The sequence below is a fragment of the Carcharhinus amblyrhynchos genome, chromosome 8, assembly GCF_965287045.1.
Source record: "Carcharhinus amblyrhynchos chromosome 8, sCarAmb.v2.hapA, whole genome shotgun sequence".
Taxonomy (NCBI): Eukaryota; Metazoa; Chordata; class Chondrichthyes; order Carcharhiniformes; family Carcharhinidae; genus Carcharhinus; species Carcharhinus amblyrhynchos.
Window position 1 is genome coordinate 61,270,329 of NC_137331.1, and position 5,716 is coordinate 61,276,044.

The following is a 5,716-nucleotide window of genomic DNA, read 5'->3' on the forward strand; positions in this document are numbered from 1 at the left end:
AGCACTTAGAATATTGTATGCAGTTTTGGTCCCTTACTTGAGGAGGGATGCATTGTTGCACTGAAGGCAGTTCAGAGGAGGTTCACTAGATTGATTCCAGAAATAAGGAGTTTATAGAGCGAGATTGGGCAGTTTAGGCCTATACTCCCTGGATTTGAATACTTTGAAGGAACCTGCACTTTGAAATCCTGTTAGGGCTATTGCAATTTATTTTGCTAACGGCTGCGTAACAAAAAAAGATTTAAAAGTGTTTCTCCCATTCTATGCAGTGCACCTGAGAGTGACCTTATTTTGATATGCAAACACTAATTGCTTGAAAAATATTAGTGAAAGATTGGCACTAATGGTTTTTATTTTCAGCTGAATTAAATTTTCTTCCATTTGCGTCAATAACTTTTGGCTGGATGTGTTACTTTCACTCATTCATTCCACCACAGAAGAGAGGTGCTGAAATTCTATATGACAATAACACACTCTAACAATTAGATGAAAGAAACATATTGTTTCCTTACGATACGTTAATATGCGAAGGCAAATGCAAGACTCACCAGGGGCAATTTTCATGTCATTCTTCCCCATTTATGCCTAAATGCGGGGTAATATCAAGGTGTTAATCACATGGAGGATTAACCTGCCAACTTACTGATTTTCAGGAGGGCTACAATTTAGGGTGACAGCCACATTAATATAAGAAAATTAGGGTCAAACGTTACAGTGAACACACTGACCCCATTTCCACTTCAATCCACCTTGCTACTGCCAGTTCCTAGACTTGTGTCCAATCAATGGGCAGCACTGCTCCAATTAGAGCTATTTCAGAGATTTTTAATGGAGTTCTCATCAGTTGCTCTCAGATAAAATGATAGAAAGATTTAAAAGCATTTTGCTTGGAATATTTCATGTACTTTTTGCTACTTAGGCAATGTTAAAAGATTTGGAGTGCCTGTAAAACATCTAGACAAGGAGGAAGAAGAGCAACAACAGGAAAAAGAAACAAGCTAAGCTCCAGCTGCGGAGGATGCAAGTGTTAGCGCTCTCAAGATATTTTACCCTCCCACACTGGTTTATAGGCTTGGGACCTGCACTTTTCTGAGCAGTCACGTGTAAGGAGGCTGCTCATCTTTATGGAGACTCACCTACAATTTTAGTCAACTCATGAAAACAAGAGCTGGCTAAAATCATGCTAATGTGACATCATAATTCAAGAAAGAGAGAGGCAATAAGTGGGAAACTATAGACCAGTCAGCTTGCCCTCTTGTGGTAGGAAAGTTGCTGGAGTCAATCATTAAGGAGGAGATTAATTAAATAAAGGAGATTAATTAATAATTAAAGGGCGAAAAGCTGCAGCATGCTATGGTGCAGAGAGACCTGGGGGTCCTTGTGCACGAATCGCAAAAACCCAGTCTGCAGATGCAGCAGGTGATCAAGAAGGCGAATGGAATGTTGGCCTTTATAGCGAGGGGGATAGAATATAAAAGCAGGGAGATCTTGCTGCAACTGTACAGGGTACTGGTGAGGCCGCAGCTGGAGTACTGTGTGCTGTTTTGGTCCCGCATTTGCGAAAGGATATATGGCCTTGGAGGGAGTACAGAGAAAGTTCACCAGGCTAATACCGGAGATGAGGGGGTTAGCCTATGAAGAGAGATTGAATAGACTGGGTCTGTATTCGTCAGAGTTTAGAAGGATGAGGGGGGATCTTATAGAGACTTACAAGATAATGAAGGGGCTAGATAGGGTAGAGGTAGAGAGATTCTTCCTGCTTAGAAATGATAGCAGAACTAGAGGGCACTGCCTCAAAATAAGGCTTGTACTCGCAGTTTAGATCAGGGTTGAGGAGGAACTTCTTCACTCAAAGGGTGGTGAGTCTCTGGAATTCTCTGCCCATTGAAGTGGTGGAAGCTATCTCGCTGAATATATTTAAGTCACAGATAGATAGGTTTCTGATAGACAAGGGAATTAAGGATTATGGGGAGAAAGTGGGCAAGTGGAACTGATCCACTTCAGATCCACCATGATCTTGTTGAATGACGAGGCAGGCTCGAAGGGCTAGATGGCCTACTCCTGCTCCTATTTCTTATGTTCTTATGTTCTTAGATGATTGAGAATCTGGAAAAGCAAAACTCAATTGACCAGTGTTAGCCCAGTTTAGTGAAGGGTAAGTCTTGTTTGATAAACCTGCTAGAGTTCTTTGAGGATGTAACCAGCAAGGTAGATAATGGGGATCCTGTGGATGTGATCTATCTGGACTTCCATAAGGTGATATTTGATAAGGTGCCACATAAGAGACTGATCCAGAAGGTTAGAGCCCAAGGGGTTGGGGATAGATTAGTGGCTTGGATTGAGGATGGGCTGACTGTTAGAAAGCAGAGGATTGGGATAAATGGGTCCTTCTCCAGTTGGTGACCTGTAAGTAGTGGAGTTCCATAGGGTTCAGTTCTCGAACCACAACAATTTACAATCTATAACAATGATCTACAAACAGGGACGGAGTGCAAAATAGCGAAATTTACTGATGACATGAAAATAAGTGGGAAAGCATGTTGTGATAAGGAGTTAAAAAGTTACAAATGGATATTGACAGTCACAGGGGAAAGGGCCAGAATCTGGCAGATGGAGCTTAATGTGGATAAATGCATGGTTATCAAAGCAACTGGAATCTTGGCATTTATTGCAAAAGATCTAGAGTATAAAAGTAGAGAAGTGTTGTTACAATTGTATAAGACACTGGTGAGACCACACTTGGAGTATTGTGTTTAGTTTTGGTCATTTTCTTTGAGGAAGGGTGTGGTGGCACTGGAGACCGTTCAGAAGAGGTTCACTAGATTGATTCCAGGCTGGAAGGGCTGTCGTACGAGGAGTGGTTGAATAGCTTGGGCTTGTACACGCTGGAGTATAGAATGGAGGGGGGGGTGGATTTGATTGAGGTGTATATAAAAACTCAACGAGATTGATCATGTAAATCTTAACCAAATGTTCCTCCTTCTGGAACAGTCTAGGATAAGAGGTCATAGTTGTAGAGTAATAGGGGAGAGGTTCAAGACAGAGGTAAAGAAAGAGGATTGTGAATCTATATAACTTATTGCCCCAGAGTGCAGTGGATGCAAATCAATCAATGGATTCAAGAGAGAGATAGATAAATAGTCGGTCAAAAGCAGAATAAAGGGCTATAGGGAAAAGGCAGGGAAGTGGAGTTTAAAGTAAAGTATGTTTATTAGCCACAAGTAAGGCTTACACTAATACTGCAATGAAGTTACTGTGAAATTCCCTTAGTCGCCACACTCCAGCGCCTGTCCAGGTCACCTAACCAGCATGTCTTTCAGAACGTGGGAGGAAACCGGAGAAAACCCACGCACACACGGGGAAAACATGCAAACTCCACACAGACAATGCCCCAAGCTGGGAATCAAACCGGGTCCCTGGCACTGTAAAGCAGCAGTGCTAACCATTGTACTGTCATGCTGCTCGTGTGCTACAGTGCTGTCCATGAGTTAGGATGTAATGGAGATCAGCCATGATCATATAGAATGGCAGAGCGGGCTCAAAAGCCTGAATTGCCTCTTATGTTCCTAAGATCTGTACGCAGCTTGGGCAATGGCAAAATGACTGAAAAATCAACTTCAATGTTCTGGGCATTCTGCCTGGATGGCTGAAGCGTCTCACTCTCCAGATCCTGTTTCCTCAACTTTGAAATGGCCAATGTTCCAGAGGAAGATCAAAAATATGTTTCAAAGACACTCTGAACTGCAGCAGCAAGTGTTCAATGACAAAGACCACCACAATTCAATAAACAGATTGATCCCAATCTAGCAGCCCCATTCGCCAGGGGTGCAAATCCCACAATGACTGCTAAATTTCACGAGCAGCAAAAATGGGACTTCCCCCAGTGAGATCTAAGCTTCTTCATCCCCCTGCCAGTGACACGATCAGGATCATGCCCAGTGAGGGAATGAATCTGACTTCCATAAATTTAAATAAATTATAATCTGATTATTGGTCTTGATGCTACCCCGGAGGTGTGATGTCACTAAGAGTTTTCAATGACAAAAACCAGTCATGGTGACCACATCGAAGACCCAGAGATGCCTGTAGACCCTAGTGGCTGAGGATGTGCCTGGGCATTGCTGTCTGACCCCTGCAGTGCCCCCAGCAGTACCCTGCTTGGATGAAATTTTCAGATTGTTTTGCAGAGTGGAGCAGTGGGCAGGAAAAACAAGGTGGAACCCATTGGCCCCAAAGGAAACCTCCTCCACTGCATTTTTAGCACTCAGTGCAAAACAAGTTAAGGCATGGGTCCCTTAATGCGGCACTGGTGGAGTGGACTCTGATTGAGCTCACCCCATCAGCAAATTAGGTTTGTAAAAGATCAGGAGTGCCAGTGGCAGTACCAGGGGTCTGTCCAGGCATGATCCTCTCTCCCCTGGTGGCTGTATTCATCTGTGCAACTCAGGCGGATTCTGCTCACCAGATGCACATTGTGGGGGACCTGTTGTGACTCATGCCAGCATGTCCTCATGCCAACGTGAATGGACAATCCAACAGAAGAGGACTCTCAGGCATCAAATATTTCAAACTATGCAACTAGGGATCCCAACTTCGAAAGTTGTGAATTCCATTAGATCATTGATGGGGAGCGAAGACAATCAACTGGGGAAATTCTGCCTGCACATATCATGTTTTTGGCCTCTCAAGAGATTTTGCGGCCTTGTTGCCACTTATGTATGCCCGCACAAAACAAGGGCATAAAAGCCTGGCCCTAGAACTCAGCACAGTTGTCATTGTCATGTTTCTGCACTGCAGCAAGACCTGGAATGTATATCAGCAATGATAAGAGCACTAGAGCAATTCCATCAGCAATGTCTCCGGATTCAGTGAGAGGCTTGTCAAACATACACTATTGCTCCTGTTAAAGCCAGCTCCACAAGCAATCAGACAAAACTCCTGCAAAATCAATTTCCATGGAGTAGACATTCTGTCCAGATGACTAAAAAGCATCTTTCCTGCCAAGTCCTGTTTTCACAACTCTCAAGTAGCCAGTGTTCTTGGTGAGGGTACTCTGAAACTGTCCTTGAAGCATGGCAGCAGGGAAGAACTTGCTCTCAAGCATTCAAAATGGTGACTACTTGTCCATAAATTACTTCCATTGCTACATTAGTCTATCTGTCTTTTTTCATGTATATTACAACAGTAAAGAGTTGGGATTTATGTAATCAACCAACCATGACATCGTGCATTGAGTCACAACCTCATAATGATGAGGCAGAGCAGCAGCAAAGAAGGAAAGAAAAGGAAGCAAATCTTGCACTCTGGATCCAACTACCTCATGGGATACCTTGCATCATGTGCCAAGAGGTCTGCATGTCAAGAATCAATCAGGTGAAAACCCTGACAGATACCCGCAACCCTGCAAAGATGTCACCCTTGAATCAAAGGACAGCCGATGATCCAACTTTTAAAGCTAGAGCAAAATTGCTTGTTGTGTTCAAGGTCATTGGAGATGTAGTCTCGTGGACCATTCCCATTGCATGACTGCTTCTGTCACTGGGCTGCAGTTCAGCATTTGCACTGATCTACAGCAGAACAGCCTGTAGGACATCTGAGAACTAAAGGTGTACTCGTGCCTCTACTTTCCAAAGCAGTGGAATACAGAGTGCAGACCTGCATCATTCCAGTATTAACAACCCGGAGGGCTACTGCTAATATTAACTTCTGCAAAGAG